The sequence below is a fragment of the Labeo rohita genome, chromosome 10 (genome assembly GCF_022985175.1).
Source record: "Labeo rohita strain BAU-BD-2019 chromosome 10, IGBB_LRoh.1.0, whole genome shotgun sequence".
NCBI lineage: Eukaryota > Metazoa > Chordata > Actinopteri > Cypriniformes > Cyprinidae > Labeo > Labeo rohita.
The window spans coordinates 26,985,087-27,006,112 of record NC_066878.1 but is presented as its reverse complement, the minus strand read 5'-3'; positions in this window follow the sequence as shown (position 1 = coordinate 27,006,112).

Genomic DNA, 21,026 nt, shown 5'->3' with positions numbered 1-21,026 from the left:
GGAGCAGGGTGGGGAGCCACTGCTAAAGACACTTGTTGATACAAAATTTTACTACAAAACTATAAATGGTCAATGGTCAGATCATCTTCAAGGCATTCTGGCAAAAAAGTTATCGAACTGCTTTTTAAAATACGAAACCATTTTTGCAAAGCATGTTAACGAATTTGATGAATGTTGTGGAAAAATGGACATGAGGCTATATCTCCGCAATGCTATAGCGGATTATGACCAATCTTGGTACATGTCATAAGCATTTTTGTTTATATTTTCTGACCAGTTTGACCAAAAATCTTAAGAGTTAGATTGGAAGTGACATACTACATCAAACGCTACCAAATTTGTAGTAAAATGCAGTATATTATGAATCCTATGAATCTTGTAGAATCGCTTGTGGGAAAGTTACGAAATTTGGCACAGATAGAGAACAGTCTCATCATTAAACACAGCAAATCTGGAGTCTCTAATTTAACTCTCTAGTGCCACCAACAGGCCAAATTTGCACTCATGTTTCTGCTAATAACTTTTGAACCGTAAGGTCTAAAGGCAAAATTATTTTTCAACAATTAAATTTCTACAGTAAGAATGTTTTGCAATTTAGAATTTTCTGAAAAATCTACTTTTTTCTTTAAACTCATCATAGACAGTTTGTCCAATTTTTACCAAAATTGGCTCAGATCATCTTCAAAGCGTTCTGGCAAAAAAGTTATCACACTGCTTTTTGAAATACCAAACCATTTTCGCAAAGCATGTTAACGAAGTTGATGAAGGTTGTGGAAAAATGTACATAAATTATGACCAAACTTGGTACCTGTCATAACAAGCATGACCTCAGCACAGTGCCACCTACTGGTCAAAAAAACTGACATTTTTGTTTATATTTTCTAACCAGTTTGACCAAAAATCTAAAGAGTTAGATTGGAATTGGCATACTACATCAAACTCTGCCAAATGTCTACTTTGAATGAGGACCATTTTAAATTTTGTAGTGAAATGCAGCTTTTTTTTTTGGAAGTGTTCCAAAGCCTGGCTCACACTACAGGATTTTTAAAATCCCAACCGATTATGAAATCTGGTTGCAGTGCACACATAAGGAGAATCTAATCAGAAATTCTAAACAAAAATGTCAAATTATTGACCAGTAGGTGGCACTGTGCTAAAACTACTCATGTGCCCTCAGGTCATGCTTGTTATAACATGTACTAAGTTTGGTCATAATCCGCTAGAGCGTTGTGGAGGTATAGCATCATGTTCATTTTTCCCCAAACTTCATCAAATTCGTTAACATGCTTTACGAAAACGGTTTGGTAGATCAAAAAGCAAAAAGCAGGGCCGAGTTTGGGCACCCCTGTGCTTCAGAAAATTCGAAACTGCAAAAAATCTTGACTGTAGAAATTTAATTTTTGGTATGCATTCGACTCGGCATGAGCCAAGGAATTAGAGAGGAAAAGATTTTTTTTCTTTAGACCTTATGGTTCAAAAGTTACTAGCAGAAACATGAGTGTAAATTTGGCCTGTTGGTGGTGCTAAAAAGTTTGAGTTAACGACTCTAAATTTGCTGTGATTAACGGTCCTCTTTCCATGTACCAAATTTCATAAGCTTCCCACAAGCGATTCTACAAGATTCATAACTGTACGCTAAAGCATCTGGAAAAACTACAAAATTCAAAACGGTCCATGCTTTTTGGTCAAACTGGTCAAATTATGAACAAAAAAGGTCAAATTTTTACATCTTCTGACCAGTAGGCGATGCTGTGCCGAAACTACTCATGTGCCTTTGGGTCACGCTTATTACAACACCATGTTTGGTCTGAATCCACTAAACATTGCAAAGATACAGCCCCAAGTCTATTTTTGCACGCTTTACAAAACATGCTTTTGATAACTTTTGGCCAGCATTGTCTGAAGATGATCTGAGCCAATTTTGGTGAAAATCAAACTGTGTAGAATGGGTTAAAAAAAAATCTAAACTTTTATAGATGACATTTCAAACACATATCTATTGATTATTCTGTTTGTTCTGTCAATCCATCTACAGTTCTATCTATCTGTCTACACTGTATATATAAATTAAGAGGATGGATCAAAAATAGAAAATTAATGTTAGTATACAAAACCAGTGAGTAAAGATCCCTTCAAAGTCCATTGATGCAAAAATGTGTTTTTTGCCTGCAGAGTAATGTAGCTCCAGCATCTGTACTACATACATGCCACTATCCAGCCTGAAAAAGATCATATAGACTAGTGCTTACTACAGTGACCCAATAGTGACAATACTAAGAGCATAAAGCATACTTCCATCATGTTATGAATATAAAAAAAAGCAGATGAAATGGCGTGTGCTTTCATAATTAGGTACAGCGAAAGAGATTTTTTTTTTTTTTTTTTTTTTTTTTTTTACCAGAGTAACATGGAAAGGTCTGTGTTGAACTGATACAGCACATGTTTTTTGTAGGGTTGAGAATATTTGCCTTCAGAAGTGCCTGGAAAACAAACGATCGCACTTTAATGCTTCCACCTGACCAGCACTTTTATCAATTTCAAGGAGTTGGGAAAACAAAAGGAAACCCAGGACAATTGGTTATTGTATTTCTTGAAAAGAAAAATGTAAAATTGCACAACAGACTGTATGGAGAAAAAACAAATTATAACTCCAAAAGCAATTTAGGTTTCTATTAACGTTCCAGCATCTGTTCTGTTCAAAAGCTGCTGTGTGTGGAAGAATTGCAGTTTTTAGTTTTTCTGCTGCTGGAATTTCCTGAAGCGCTCTCTCTAACCGGACTGATCGCTCACAGAGATTCATGATTGTACCTGTTATCCAGTACGAGTTGCCAAGACGGGTCAATTATCTGTCCCAGCCAGCTGGAAGGCACCGGAGCTGGTCGAGATGCTTGTTTGTGTTGTTCAGGCTATATTTAGTTTGCTTATTACCTCTGAACAAATCTGGATTGAGTGCATGAGGGTGATTTTCTCTTGCACCACCTTCTCAAACGCTATAGAACCAAATCAGCAAATTGACCATCATGTACTCTCTCTCTGCTCATTTCAAACCCGTGTGACTTTCTTTGCTCTGTAGAACGCAAAAGGAGATGGTTATGCACAATGTTCACGCTGCACTTTATCACACACCAATTTTAATATGCACAAGTGATACAAATTAAACGTAATTTTTGATCTATACACTTAAAAAATTAAGGTTGCAGAAGGTTTACAGCAATGCAATAAAATAACCATTTTATAGTGCCCTATGATTTCCGCAATGCGACAGAATCGTAGAATCTAGTCAGAAAAATCTAGTTTACTGTATAACATAGAATGTCATGGAGTCGTCAAATTTTGAATGAATAAATCAAAGTAGGTCAGTACACTCGATATGAACGAGTGTCTCTGGTTATTAAACCGCAAAAACACTATTCAAATATGAATCCTTTATGGTTTGCATATATGTGTGTGAATGAATGGCGCGGATGTGCAGTTTTGTCTACTATACATACTGAAGGCCCTAAAAACGTATTTTTGTTAAACTTTTAACAAAAAGTGTAGGACAAAACAGATTTCATATAAGGCCCTAAATTTTGTAAACCATTTTTCTATTTTAGCAATATTAAACATTTTAGTGTTGCTTTTACAATCAATTATTAAATAATGCATTATAACTTACATTACAAATGCCATTCTAATGCATTAAACAAAGGCTTCAAGTACTGAAGATTTTAATAATCTGAAGAACCTTTAACATAAAAAAAAAGAACCTTTCAAAGCTATCAAACATAACTTGGAACCCAGATAACAAATTTAGGTTAGAAAAATATTGTTGGAACAATGTTTTGAAATTCATTGTTATGTGTTTATTTAAATGTTGTTACAAAGACATTTCTTTCAATGATCTATTAACTTTATTTTCTCCCAAAACAAAACAATTCGAACATTAATTTTTTAGATTGACAATGTTAAAACTTCCAGTTGTCTCATGATAATAACATTATTTAAAGGTTCCTAAAAACATTTCTTAAAACGTTCTATTAACTTTATTTTCACCCAAAGTAAAACATTATTTTAATGAGTTTATTTTTTATATTTTAGGTATGATAAAATGTCCAGTTTTCTTGTTGCCAAATAGAACTTTATTTAAAGTTTGCTAAAACATCTCACAACATTCTATTATCTTTATTTCCCACCAACATAAAAATGTTATTTGAACTTTTTTTATATGTTCTTAGAATTTTAAAATGTCCAGTTCACTTATTGTGATTAGAAAGCGATTTAAACATTTCTAAAAAGTTTCTCGCAACATTCTTTTAACTTTATTGTCACCCAAAATATAACATTCTTGAGAATTTTGTTTTAAAACAAGTTCTCTCAACATTATGAAAAAAATATCAAATATTAATAAAGTTATAAGATCACTCCATGAAATCGGTGCCTTTTCCACTTGGAAAAACTGAGAATATCCATGAAATGAAGACACCTTGATATGACAAGAAATTGTATTGTGCCATCTCAGGCTAATGTAATTTATTATTTTATGACTATTTTTCTACCTCATATTTTGGTATTTTTGTCAACCCTGTCACTGACACAAGTGTTACCAGATATAGTTTATTTAGAACTCATACGCCACTGAATGATATAGGCATTAGCTCAATAATATACCAATGGTGACCTTTAAAATGTTTGAATTTTACACAGACAATCTTTAAAAAAAACCTAACCAATGTCATCCCTGTTACCCACGTCAAAACCTGTTAATCTAAAAAGTAACAAATTTGACGATTTTAAACAAATTTGCTAATTGCTAGCTAATAGTCAAGTTCACAAAAGCACGTTATACACTTTGAAAGGACTTTACTTGTAGATATTTATTATATTAAATGTAAAAAATAATTGTTTAAATGTACATTTAAAAATGGTAATAGTATTAACATTGCAAAAGGCACCGATTTCATGGAATGACCCAGGAACATTTTGTGCTAACATTTTGTACCTTAACATTTCCTGTTAGCTGGAAATATAGAGCAAGTCATACAGACAACTTTTATGGTTTTATTGGACTTTTTTGTCATTTTTGGAGCTCAACAGCACTCATTCATGCAGCATGAAACAACCCCTTTTATGCTCTAAAGACGAAAAAACAGGTTTGGACCGACATGAAGGTGAATAAATCATGACAGAATAGTGCATTCAGGGTGAACTGTCCCTTAAATAAACTTAAAAAAAAAAAAAAAAAAAAAAATAGAGATGTTTGTGTTTTGAGGGAGTGTCAGGCCTACTCTTGTTTCAAGGACTCATAGATTTTCTCATTCACAGATCTAAGGCAGAATGACGCAAAACACCATTAAACGTCATGCCAACGGCAGAGAAGAAGTCTTGAAAAGGTCTTCCTAAAATGCAATGATCTATAGCGAAGCAAGGCCAAAATCTAAATTCCCAGCAGGTGAGCAGGAGCGCAGTCACATGAAACGCTTAGAAAATATGGTTTTGAGGAATAAGATTCAGCTCCTGGAGCATGTCTGCATCTCGCCACAGTTATTGATCACACAAACCGGGAGGAAATGTCAGTGGTTTCATTGTCCTTCAGTTTAGTTTGGCCTTTGGTGTCAAATCCTATTAAAGAAAATCACAGCACTCTCGCTGTCTATCAAGCCGTCAAAATGCCATGGGTCTGGACGGCACCTGTGGCTTTACATTTACAGAATCTAGTGCTTGCGCTTTCTCCACGTAATGCTAAATGTGAATGTTTTTACATTTCAAATGGCTCAGAGATTGCCATTCCAATGCTCAAGTGACTTCATGGAGTCTTGAAGTTTTGTTCAACCCTATAAAGCTACGGTTCACAAGCCTCCAAAACATCTCACATCTTTTGAGGAACGTTTTTTTTGTTCATCTCTAAATCTGACCCGATCAGCAGTGTTGGGGGTAACGCATTACAAGTAACGCGAGTTACGTAATAATATTACTTTTTTCAAGTAACTGGTAAAGTAACGCATGACTTAGAAAATATCTGAGTTACTTTTTCAAATTTTTCACTTTTTTCCCCATTTATTGATTGACAAGTCTCCTGTCGTAAATTGGGAGTAAACATGATGTTACTGTATTCTAGACTAAATGTGAACTTGCATTAATTCATCTCACTTACAAAAAACAGATTCAGTATTCCTTAAAATGAATAAAAACGGTGAAATGCAAACTCAAAATATGATGCAACCCTGCAATAATTAAATATTTTAAATAAAACACATATCTTATGTATTTAATTCCATTTTATTAACCAGTGTCTTTGCTGCTGACCTTCGATGATGCAATTCAGCCATACTAATAAGCAAAAACATTTGTGCTTCATTCTTTTTATAGCTGAAGAGCGATCTCCTGCATAAACGTACTTTTCTTTCAGCCTGAGGTGAATTCATTTCACTTTTGGTGTTAAAGGGCTTTTACATTAGAACTGTTTTATATTAAAAAACAAAGAAGCAAGCCCTGCCCGGATTTAAAGTAACGCAAAAGTAACGTAACGGCTCAATTTCCATTAAAAGTAACTAAGTAACATAATTAGTTACTTTTTCAGGGAGTAACGCAAAATTGTACTGCATTACTTTTAAAAGTAACTTTCCCCAACACTGCCAATCAGCATATTTGTTTGCGCTGAGGGAAGCTTCAAAAGTTTCTACGTGTTTTTGTGAGATCGCGAAGAACTAAGATGAGTGACAGCTTTTAATAATTTTGTAAATGAGATATTGATTTAATACAACAGTTAAAGAAACAAGAAGGTAATATTAAGTGACTTACACTACTTAACACTACTGCCTGATTTTGCTCTATTTCTTCATTAAAAACAGTTTGAAACAAGTCACAACTGAGCCGCTGCACATCTCCAACTGTTCAAACACAGCGGTGTTGAGTTTATGAATGAACGTGCGTTTTTAAATGAATCTAGTGAGTCAATGATTCAATTTCCCATTCATAAAGACAGTGTCTGCGTCCCAATGTGCATACTATCCATCCTAAATTCTATGTGATAGTAGTAATTTTCAATACCATTTAGGGCAGATAGGGTGGATAGTATTGCCCACTGGGACGCAAGGAGTCACTTGCTTTATTCCTGAATGAATCAGCCGTTCAAATGAATCGAATGAATGATTCAGTAATTAAATCAGTGACATGCTGCCACCTACTGGCAGTTTTAGTTTCATTTTTAAAGTATCTTTTCAGTTATTTAAATAATTTAATATTTCTATGTTAAAAATGCTATATTTAAAACATTAATCTCAACATGAATTTGATTGCACACGTGCCATTTCTGAGCCTCATTAAACATGAAAATACACCTATACTACACCTATTTTTTAAAAAGAAAAGCAAGTATAGAGCCCTGATTATTGGAGATATAAAGTGATATTTATATAATTTTATGTAAGTATATGCTATACATTTAGAAATGAGAAATGAGGAGCTCATTGATTTACATTTTTGATTTACTTTTTGTCCATATAAATATCAGAATCTGCACCAAAATGCATATTTCTTCTCAGTTTGAGTCTCTGAATAAAACTGAGCTGTTTTTTCCTCCATATTCTCAATATATCAGACTATATGAGACATAAAAGCTTGATGGGTCAAATATAAAAAGTTCATTGGAGTTCATTGTTCATTGAGATTTTTTCAAGAGAAACACCTGAAAAATGTATCAAACGTCCCTAATCGCTCTCCAGAGATTTTAGGAGAAACAACTGAGAAATTAATTAACAATTTGTATTTCCTTATAGAAAAGCCCAAAATTTGTAAAGGTCCCCTGAAGGATCCAATCGTAGCATTTCTTAAGCAGTAATGCAATCTGAAAGTATTAACCAGCGCTTTTTTCTTCATACAGCGGTCATTAGCTCAATATAAAGGTGAATTATTTCCTCATCTAATATCTTGTACGAGCCAAATGGAGCTCTTATGAGGATCTGAAAGTCAGCAAATGTACAGTACAAGTGAAATTAGAAAATAACAGCTGAGCAAAGGCGCAGCCATCAGCGAAAGCCAAAGGCAGGACGGATGTTGTGGCGCTCCGATACAGATAACCTTGTAGAGGTGATGAGAGCATGAAAAATTTCGATGTATTTGTTCTTTAAACACACACCGTGGACGTGCTGAAGCAGCATTTATGGCGCAGCGTGCTTGGCTGCATTTGATTGTATTGATTTCATTATGCGGCCTTGTTGTCCGTGCACACACACACACACACACACACACACACACACACACACACACAACTTGTTATTAAATTATTCATTGCATCCCCTTAACAAATGAGAAATTGAACATTTTGAAAAGAAGACATCAATTCAATAGACGTAAGATGCTGATAATGTACAACACTGACTCAACTAGGAGAAATAATTGTTTTGCTTAACGTTATGTCCACCTGAGAGCATCTAATCTATACGTGCGATCGCTCTATTAGCTGTGCGCTGAACGAGCATCCTATGCAAATGAGTTTCTTCATGCGCCTGCAGCGAACGCCTCATAAAACACTACAGAAATACATTAGACAGGAGGGCAAAAGGTCAAATGTGTAAATCTTTCCTTCAGTATCAATGCAGTTCACTAAATTAAAATATAAAAGTGCATACAAAAAAAAGAAGAAGAAACTGCTGCTTATTGAATAATTAGAATGGGGAACGGCAATGCAATTCATGAATATGGAACATTCAATACGACCCAGTAACAAAAAATTTTCTGAACATTCAAACTGTTCAGTTTTCAAATGATTTAAAACTCTTTCCAGTGAATAATTTTTCAAACATTATGATGCATCAAGAAAGACATGATCATGCCAACCACTCTGAGACTGATAGTTCATGGTAAGAGAACAACTATGGTTTTGAGATGTTTGTGTATTCTGTGTGGGGTTTGCCTTTTAAAAGTGTGCCATTTCTACTTCTTGTTTTTCAGAGAAGACGTTTCTGTCACTAACAAAGTGGATGGTGAGCAAAGGTGGTGGCCACGTTTTGGAGCAGCACCTGGGTTTCGCAGATGGCTGTGTATTCTTTGGCTGCTTGTCTTTTTCCCCATTATGATTCTGTTGCCTAAAGATTCTTTGTGAGGATAAATCCAGAGAACACAACACAATGCACTGCAAAACATCCTAAGACAGGAGAAATGGTGAAGATGCACTGTTCCAGCATTGGAAGACTGTATTAGTAAGTGTTATACATGCAATGCTTTAAACAAAGAATTTGATATTTTGTAATTATTGTGTCTGTTTTAATTAAATGCCAGTACCTATGTAGAGTATATATGTCAGTATAAAAATGATAAAATCTACTGAAATCTATGTTAAAATGAACGAATTACAGTAGTATAGTGATGAATTAGATTTTTTCAAATAGTAATTTACTGTTAAACAGTACAGTTTGCAACTGTAAATTAAATACAGTTTGCTACTGTAAAACTTAATTACAGTAACTTACTGGCAACAGTGTTGCCAGTTTGTTACTGTAAAAACCCTTTGAAATGACTAACAGTGTACCAATAACCCATTAACTCTGACTTTTGCCTCAATAAACTCCTAATTTGCTGCTTATTAATAGTCAGTAAGGTAGCTGTTTAGTTCAGGTATTGGGTAGGGTTAGAAATGTAGAATATGGTTATGTAGAATAAATGCTTTATATGTATTAATAAACAGCCAATGTTATTAATAGGCATGTTAATAAGCAACTAGTTATTAGTGAGAAATGGTCTCTATACTAAAGTGTTACCAAATCCATTAACAATGTATAAATATCATTTTTGACGTTTAATGAACGTTCTATTAATGTTACTGGAAGAAAACTCCAAAAACTTTTAAATACCACAAATGTGTTTTAAGAACATTGTGCTATCCAACCAGAGATGATCACATCATTACAAACTATAGTTTGAGTTTTAATTTTTAGACCCATTAGAAGTTAATGAACTGAACATCCCATTAAAAAAAAAAAAAAAAAAAAAAAAACTCCACATAATGCAATCAGGTTAAATGTGCTTAAAAAACAAAACAAACTTGACTTATATTTAAAAAGTAAAAAAAAAAATAATAATATAATAATATATACACATATATATACACATAAATATACAGTACTGTGCAAAAGTCTTAGGCCACTAGTACTTTCATCAGCTAAAAAAAATGGTTTAATGTCAGTTGAAGTCAGTCTTTTGCTGTAGTGTGTCAGTAGGAAATATCAGTTTACATTTCTAAACATTCATTTTGCCATTGATTATAATAATCTAGTGAGATTTTTGTATGGAGGACAGGCTGTTGTCAGACTCCTTGTGCAAACAAAAATCACACTGGATTATTACGATTAATGGCAAAATGAATGTTTGGAAATGTAATCTGATATTTCCTACTGACACACTACAGCAAAAGATAATAACTTACTTTAAACCATTTTTTAGCTTGTGAAAATACTAGTGGCCTAAAACTTTTGCACAGTACTATATATATATATGTGTGTGTGTGTGTACTTGTTTTTGCTACATTGTGGGGACCAAATGTCCCCACAAGGATAGCCTGCGGTCCCCACAATATTAAAAAAATATTAAAAATAGTAAATGATGTTTATCTGAAAATGTAATGATGCAAACATGTTTTCTGTAAGGGGTAGGTTTAGGGTTAGGGTTGGGTTAGGGGATAGACAATATTGTTTATTCAGTATAAAAACTATAGAAGTCTATGGAAAGTCCCCACAATTCACAAAAAAAAAAAAAAAAAAAATGTATGAGTGTGCGTGCGTAAAAATGTTACTTTTTTTTGTTTTACTATATTTATTTATTTATTTATGTTAAAAAAATAAAATAAAATAAAAAAATAAAATAAAATATATATATATATATATATATATATATATATATATATATATATATATATATATATATATATATATATATATATATATACATACATACATACATACATACATACACACATTAAAACACTAATTAACTGTGTAATTTAGAAAATGCAAATGTAAATGTATAAAAATGCAAACTAAGTATAAAAAAATACTAAAAATAATACTAGTATGTTATAAGACTAATGTGATAAAAAAAACACAGGTTAATTAATTAAAACAGATGTTTGCAAAATGAAGCAAATTCCCTTTTTAAAAAAAATAAATAAATAAAAAATGTTCCCTGAACATTCACATAACAAAGAAAAAAAAACTTAAAAAACTGTTCTTAGAATCTTCAAAATGACCAGTTTTTAAAATGTTGTTTCAAAAACATTTCTTTTTTCTTGGTTATGCAAATAAAGGGATCATTCTGTTATATCATTTTGCAAACATTATAGGAATGTTACTTTTTAATGTTCTCTGAACAAGTAGCTTCATTTAAAAAATGTTAGATAAACAAAACAATTTCAGGAAAAACAAAAAACAATTAACGATATAAATTTTTTTGTGCTGACATTTTAAGAACATTATTAAAATGCAGAAAACTTTGAGAGAAACTTACCAGAATATTAAGGAGGTTGTGAAAATGTTCCCTGTTAGCTGGGTAGCAGATCTTTCCGTTTACTCAAAAACACATACTTGAATATACTGGAAATGACAGAAAAAACAAACACTAAGTTCAACTAAAATTATGTCTAAAATCTTTTTTTTTTTGTGCAGCTACTTTTAAAGCTTTTTTCCCCCTCAGTGTTAAATGGCATTTAAATTCACCCATTTAGCAAATGCTTTTATCCAACTTACAAGGAAGAAAAAAAAAAAAAAAAAAAAAATCAACAATGTTTGCAGTACATAATGGAAAGTTTCAAGCATAGGCTAGATAAGCAGCCCGTGTGACCTGTGTGTTAAAGATATGATGTGCAGTCGAGGCCTAAAGGACCTTTTTACAGAGTTTTGTCCACCTCAAAGCATCATCTAGGACCCCTAAATCAGTTCAAATCAGTATGTGACACTGCTGAGGAACTCGATGCTTTTCAGTTCAATTTACTCGGTTGTATCTTAATTGCGATCTTAACACAGTCCAACAGAAAACGGCGAAACGCATTTAGCAGAGCTCAATTCCCTGCGAGAGAAAAGAGAATGCCTAAAATTAACATAAAACGAATTTGTGGCCCATTTTGAACAAATTATGTTAACCGAGACTATTTTTAAACAGTGTAGGATGTGTGCCGTTTTTTAATTATTTGCAAAAATATACATATTAGCAGTGCTTGCCAAAGAAATCATCAGTGTTTGTAACAGTGAGGGTTAGCGATCTAAATCCTGAATTTAAATCCGTTTCATTTAAAGATCCCTAACGAAAAAAAAAAGTTGTTTCAGCACTTGATATAAAGTCTACGCAAGTCGTCTGTCTGAGGAGTTTTGCCGCGCCACTGACCTTAATTTAGGGCTGAAAAATTGATTGTTTTGGTTTTTGGTCAAGCATACGGATTCATTCGCATGTGGCCTTTTTCACACCGCCATCTCTTGTTGAGATGGAAATAAAATATGTTTAATCACACGGCATAAAATGTCATTACAGTTTCTGCAACAATTCACACGCTGACAGATTGAGATGTGTGGTGTTGGCTTGCGAGAATGAAAGAAAAAGCCCAGATTTGATTCTTTTCACTCAGCTGAATGCGTCTAGTCGGGGCTTTGTAAGCTGCGTTTCTTTGAGATGAAATGTTCTACTCTCATCTTCTCCCAAATAATCACTTTTGTGCTCGTGTTATATTTCATGCCTTTCTTTTCATTGTGAATGAAACACACAGGATACTCGGGGTGGAACGGCTAAAGATGTACTCAATAACATCATAACTCAGACATTGTCTAACTCAGACATTTATAAGCAATTCTTGAACTTCGTATAATAGATCGTTAACTTTTTCAGCAACCTTGGTTTCTGATACTTCTTCCACTCATTTTCTCTGTAAGGATTTCAAAACTATATATAAGTAGTATTGTTATTATTATTATTATTAATTTTAAATAATGCTTTTGTTGTCCCCATTTGTAAGTCATTTTGGATAAGAGAGTCTGCTAAAAGACTAAATGTAAAATATATATGCAAAAATAAATAACGTCTTAATATTTGGTATTATGTGCAAAAACAAATAATGAATGTCTATTAACTGCAAAGTAATATGTAAATATCTACAAAACATATATAAAATATAAAAACCGTAATATAAAAATGTAAAATAAAAAAAAATTAAAAGAATACACAAAAATATGAAATTAAATAATTATTTTTAATTATTTAATTAATTATGAAATAAAAAATCTAAATACCAAAAATGCAAAAATAAAATACAAATAAAAACACTAAAAAAAATATAGAAAATATAACAACAGTAAAAATGTAAAATCTAAAATAAATTAATTTGAATATATATATATATATATATATATATATATATATATATATATATATATATATATATATATATATACACGCATACATACACACACACGTATAAATGTTATATGTCTGAATATGTTGCATTGTGCAGCAAAAAGAAAAGTCAACTGACTCTAAACACTTTATCACACTAATCTCATATTAATGACTAAATGCGTACGCAGTATTTCTAAAATATTAAACATTAACATGTATATTGCCATTATCAATTTTTTTTTTTTTTACCACTTCATCTATTCAATTTAAATTTAAAAACAAATAAATACATAATTAATTAGATTTTATCTGTAATTAAGTTAAATCTCCCTCTGGTTTCTACAGAAGCATATAGGCCTACTATCATGGCTTATCATTAAAAATTGAAGAAAGAAAATGGGATTCTACTTTCAGAAGCCGACGGTCATGTTCGACTGCGGCACATCAGAATGAAAGGTCATGGGAAACGCAATCCTCTGAGTTTTCTTTGGTCGCTATCGGCGTCTCTCTAGGGTTTGTTCACTTTTTCACCAGCCTATTGTTGTTCTTCCTCACGGGACACATGACCATGAGTGCTCGCGTTTGATTGGCCATGAATTATCTCCAGACCGTATTCCCCGCTCTCATAACTCAACCTACAAACACAGATAACATTCAGCTTCTCAAGGGGACACGTCATATGTACAGAACAGGGAGATTTTTTATCCTGTCCCATGATGTATTACGCCTGAATATTTTGTATAAAGTGCAAAAACAAGCACTTACATAAAAAGTAATACAAGTCTATTAACTGTAAAAAATATAAAAGTAAAAAGCAACATAAAAATGTGTGTGCATATAAACAAACACTAATAAAACAAAATTAACTAAAAATCTACTGATTTTTTGTCAGTTGATTATAAAATATAAAAATAAAAAAACATAAAATATAAAAACAGCAACATACAAATGTAAAAATATAAAATGAATAAATTTAAAAGAATGTACAAGAAATATTATAAAACAAAGTTAAAAATAAAAAATCTGAAATTAAAAATAAAAACAAAAAGTACAAAAATAAAACACATACTAGTATATTATAGATAAATAATATACTACAGAACTACTGTTATAAAAACAAACACTAATAATAATAAACAAGTTAATTAACGAAATTTTTGTCAATTAACTATAAAATATAAAAATATACATAAAATACAAAAACTGTAATAAAAATGTAAAAATATAAAAAATAAATTTGAAAGAATATACAAAAAAATATTATAAAACAATTAAAAAAATAAATAAAAAATAAAAATAGAAAAATAAATACTACTATAAGACCACTGAGAAATAAAACGCAACTACCTTAAAACAGAAAACTACTGATTTCTTGTCAAATTATTATAAAATATAAAAATAAAAATCTATGTAAAATATAAAAACAGCAATATAAAAAATGTAAATTATAAAAGAAATACATTTAAAAAAAAAAAAAAAATAAATAAAAAATACATTATAATGTGTCTAAATATGCTGTATTATGAGCAAAAAATACATAGGAAACAAAATGAAAGTCACTAATTTATTAAAAATTATATGAAATAAAAAGGTTAAGTGATTTCATTGCACTAGTCACATATTAAGTAAATAAATGTACATAAAAGTAAATGTAGTAAATATATACAATAATTATTATCTATCTTGAGTACTAAAAGTAATATAATGTGCACAAAACAAAAAAACTCTTTACAACAACTATTATTTTTTACAAATGTTATGCTTCATTTTATGATTCTAGCCAAATATAAACTAGGAGAGGTTAATGATTATCTTCATAATGCATTTACAAGACACTTGCATAATGTGATTATGGCCATATAATGATGAATATCAGTATATTATTGCACATGTAAATGCAGTAAATGTCACCCAGTGGGCCAACTCAAACTCTACAAAAATTCTGACTTCATCATACAAGAAGATCCGTCATCCGTGGTGCTTTTAATGCTTGGACAGTGCTGCTTTTTCTTTGAAGCCGTTTGAACAGGAAGAAAAACTGTATAAAAAGGATAAAAGGGCCATCAAGCAGCTGTGTGCTAAAGAGGTCACCTCTCTAGTGTGCACTCACAAGCTGTCTGAAGGGGAACAAAGTTAGCAGGACACATCCACCGGTGAACAACGAGCAGTTTAGTGTGGGAAGCTCAAATTGATGCATCACACAAACCTCCAGACTCCCACATATCGTCTTAAAGACAGATGCTTCACTGAGCTGGTGGGTCGACATAAATGGATCTCTCTACAGCAGGTGAGTTACTGGAGCTACAGCTGAGATTGAGTTTTGCAGTACGACCGCATCTGTCAGCTCTTTACAGTACGCTTTACGGCAAAACACCATGAACCGAGTGATGAAAGTGTTCAGACAGTATTTGAACAGTTTCATATTCAAAATCCCCACGCAACAGGCCCGACGGCAGCCTGACGAACAGAAAACACCTCCGTCTGCAGTGAGTCGAGCTCCTGAACTAAAGCTCATGGTAAGACAGACGTGCATGAGCTGTCAGACTGTTAAATCAAGACATATGCTTTCAAAAGTTAATGCCATAAAAAAAAAAAAAAAAAAAATGGAAATACAGAGGAATTTTAAAATGTGTTTTTTAGACATGGAAACTCATGGAAAATATTACAATCACAAAAGGTCAAAGAAAATTTGTGGGTTCACAAATGTTCATTATATACATACATATATACATACATACACATATACATGTATGTATGTATTCATTCATGTATGTATGCATGTATGTATATATATATATATATATATATATATATATATATATATATATATAAATAATATATATATAAATAATATATATATTATATATACTACTAATCAAATACATATGTCACGACATATATCGTTGCAGCCCTAATATATATATATATATATATATATATATATATATATATATATATATATATTATATATAAAAATACATATAATACATACATATAACTGTATAATACAGTTTATCTACGAATATATGAATATTTTTTCGACTTTAAAAATAATCCTGTTTAACAGCCTAAATTCCAAAATATATACAATATATTATATTAATATAAATTATTATATATATAATATAATATTATTATTACATTATTATTATTATTATTATTATTATTATTAATTATGAATATAACTGTTAGTCTTTTTTTAATTATGGGTTAAGCTGTGTGTATTAATATATATATTGATAATTTTATTTATTTTTTATTTTAGAGAGAGACCGAGAGATTTTAAAATTTTTATATTAAATTATCTGCTATAATCATGACAAATCGCACCAATCAGAGAAGATGCAGTTGCTCATGGAACATGAATTGCATCATTTGCATTGGTTGTTGGTTTGGGTTTGACTGACCAGTGCTACTCCAAACTACAAGTGTTTGTGCGTCATCTCTGTATCATAAGTCTGTATCTTTGACCCGTGTGGTGGAACGCATGCTCCTCTGGGACAGTGACAGCGTAACTACATCCCACCAACGGCTCTCATTGTCATCTGACACTCCATTATTGATGTGAGTAATATACCATCCGTCCCTGGGCGCATCTGTCAGGACCGTTATGAAATCATTTAATAAAATATAAATGTTTTCCATATTAGCCAAACTGTCCGCCGGCTTCTGTCTTAATTTCACATCTTGCCCTTGAACTACAAACACAACTGCAAATTCAAAGAAACAAGATCCAGCTCTGTGCATAAAATACACATGAACCAAACAGATCTACACACTAGCTGAGCAAACAGCTCTCAAAGGTTTTGATATTTTGTACCGAAAGTGAACTCTGTGAACGTGTTCAGTCACATTACATTCATGCTGGGCTGGAGAGACGGCCACAGATCTGTCAGAATCATTGCATTTATTTGCTCCTCTGGCACTGATTTAATGACTTACAGACAGAAGAAAAGGAACACAGCTGAAATAGTAGATTAATTTGCAAACATGCTATAAGTCCATGCATATAAATGTAGAGGCGCTACTGTCCGTCTGGTAATAGACTGTGTCTGATGCTGTTTTTCTGCCACCCACAGCGAAGAGTGAGTCTCATACAGTTATATGCAGCGATAGCGTTTCCATCCCATTTCTGCAAACGGTGCCTGGATTTATTAGTTTGGACTTGAATGAGATGTAATTTGCAGGAGCGTCCTGATGCAGATTACCACTAGCGGCCATAATTTCTCAGGATACAGTTATCTGGGAATTTATGACTGATAAACAGAGGGTGTTTGAATCATTTTATCTGGGTTTCACACAAAGACTCCGGCGAAATGAACCGGAACAAATGGAGAAACGCTAATGAGAGACAGAATCCATACATACTTCACATTTACATATTTACTAGTTGCATGGATTGTGTCTACGTTTTCATAACTTGAAATAAAATAAATGTTAACTATGAGAAAACAAACAAAAAGATATTTTAGCTATTTGTCAATACAGCATTTCCCTTTAATTTAGCTTAACTTGATGTACTAAACTATCTATCTATCTATCTGTGCTAGATAGATAGATCAATGATAGATAAACAGACAGACATCCGATAGACAAACTGACAGAACAACAGACATCTGATAGATAGACACAGACAGACAGACATCCAACATTGAGACCGACAGACATCCAATAGATTGACAGACAGACATCTGACAGACAGACTGACAGACAGACAGACAGACAGACATCCGATAGATTGACAGACAGACAGAACAACAGACATCTGATAGATAGACAGACAGACATCCAACATTGATCTGACAGACAGACAGACAGACAGACAGACAGACATCCAATAGACAGACTAACAGACATCCGATAGATAGACAGACAGACAGAACAACACACATCTGATAGATAGACAGACAGACCAGGGCTCGAAAATGCGACCATTGTGGTCGCATATGCTCCCAAAATTTAATCTGCGCGACCTCAAAATATATTTGGGAGCATTTGTGCATGTGCGAGAATTTGTTGTGGTGCGACTTGTTTTAATTTCGTTACAAAACTTTCGCTAGCCTAACTACTGCCCAGACTGCTGTGAGCTGATACAGTGACAGTTTCACCGTTCTCTCCAACATTACACAACTAATTATACTTCATCTTTACATTCTTAAGTTTAATGCAGATTTTTAGATATTAGACGTCAATCACTCCCTGTCACTGTCACTGCTGAAACTCGGAACCGGCCGTTCTCTCTCTCTCTCTCTCTCTCTCTCTCTCTCTCTCTCTCTCTCTCTCTCTCTCTCTCACACAACCAACCTCTGTTCCGGATTTGCACAAACTACATTGCAATTATGGGTGTGTGATATGACGATTTTTGATTGTGGACAATTAACATGTCTCCACAACCTGCTTTTGAAGAAATATACTATATTTCGTGCTACAGCGCACATTCTGTCAGACGCAATTCTGGCGCCTCCGTCTCAATATACTGTACAACGCGGCATACACTTTCAAATTGTTTTGTTAAATTAATGTCTTGTATTGTAGAATGTATGCTCAGCACCGCCGAGAGTTTCGCGCCATCGTTAAAACGAAACCGAAAGTTAAAACGCACACGCGCCTTCAAAGGCAGTTTTAATACCCCAAGTTTAGAGAGCAACTCCCCAATGTGCGCAAATTAGGCTACATAATATATCTAGGCTGCAGGCTATAATAGGGTGTGTAGTTGTCCATAGCTCTTTATCATGCTTGAAAAATTCGGTCTGTATTGCACTTTGAATGTTGAGAGAGTAGCCTACTTTGATTATGGCTGCATTTATTGTTTGCAATTAATACAACTAAGAAAGAACTGTGTTGCTTATTTTTTGTTATTTATACCGTAGAAATGTAAAAATGCAGTGGTTGCCTCTAATTTAAAGGCTCTACCTGTAATAGAGAAAATAAACATCTGGTTCATGTACTCATATTTTCATTCATTTTTATTTATTCATTCATTAAATATTAAAAAAGGCTTTCAGAATCAGCCCATTTGTTTGTAAAACATCGGCAATCAGAATCGGCCATGAAGAATCAAGATCGGTGCATTACTACAAAGAAATGCCGGGCCGAGTGCTGGCTGTTCTGCTCAATTGGCAGTTGTGGTGCTCCTTAATATTCATTTGGTGCTCCTAAATTTATTTTGGTGCTCCTAACTTTTAAGTTGGGAGCACCAGTGCTACCAAGTAAAAAAGTTAATTTCGAGCCCTGCAGACAGACATCCAACATTGATCTGACAGACAGACAGACATCCGACAGACAGAACAACAGACATCTGACAGATAGACAGACAGACAGACATCTGACATTGATCTGACAGACAGACAGACAGACACACAGACCGACAGACAGAACAACAGACATATGATAGATAGACAGACAGACAGACATCTGACATTGATCTGACAGACAGAAAGACAGACAGACACAGTGACACAGATAAAACACAGTGAACCAAACATCAGTGCGCCTGCCTCACTGTGTCACCGTTAGAACGCGACTGAAGTACAAAGTCTATAATTTACATAATAAATAGTAGTTTAGCATTTAGATACATTGCAAATATGGAAATATTATGGAATATTTGGTTTTGTGCCGAATGAGAGAGGTAAGATACACGAGCACAAAGTTCCATTTCACAAACAGTTGAGTGCGCAAGCCTTTAAAGTAACGTTATACTCCTTTGTCAGTGAGAGACACGTTCAGAATCAGCACATGGTCACTGTCTAGTGGTCTTTGTTTTCAAGTGCGCAACTCCTGGCATTCGCTGTTCTTCTGCTGGCGGTTATCAAACAGCATATCATTCCTGCGGGCGCCCCCTTCTGGATTGAAGATGAATTGCCTGTATTTGTTGTAAGGCCTCATGCAACGAACTGAGATGCCCGTACCGTGACGGTTCGGTACGAATACATGCATCACTACACCCCTAATATATATATATGATTTTTAAACCAAAATGCGCATATCAAACACTGAGGCTTGCTTATTTTGTATTCAGTAAAAAGATGTGCACAAACTCCAATGGAAACACATTTAAAATCCTTGATGCACATGCAAATATATGACTGAATAAACACTTAGAAAAGAAAAGAAAACTTTTTTGCATCAGTTAAATTCACAACTTGAACTTGGGGCTTAAGAAACCGCCTAGGAACCACTCAAAACACCCTAGCAACCAAATTTAAACACTCAAAACCCCATAGCAACAGCCTGGCAATCAGCCAAAACAGCACGCTGTGACTTCTGAGCATTCTGACATTTTCTTGAAATAATGTAAAAAAAATGGAGCTGTACAATAATATATTTTTCTGAGAGTTAACTGCAACAACCTTTACAATAACCTTCCATTAGTGTATTCCAATGAAATGCTTTCATTAAAATTATCTCGCTACGCTTTACATTTCACAGTCAGAGGTCATTCTGGGATGATTTAACTTTCACAGAGATTGGCCTTCCTCAGAATAACATCGCTGAATGCCAAACACTGTTCTCAGCGTCGTCTTTTGAGGTTCATTCGCTAATTCGCAGCAGCACAATTACGTTCTCAGCCGCGCTCATCTGTATGCAGACAGATGCAAATGCGTTCTCTCTCGGGGCGCAGCGAACCTGCACCAATAAGCCGCGGGTTACGGTTCAGATACTGTATGCAT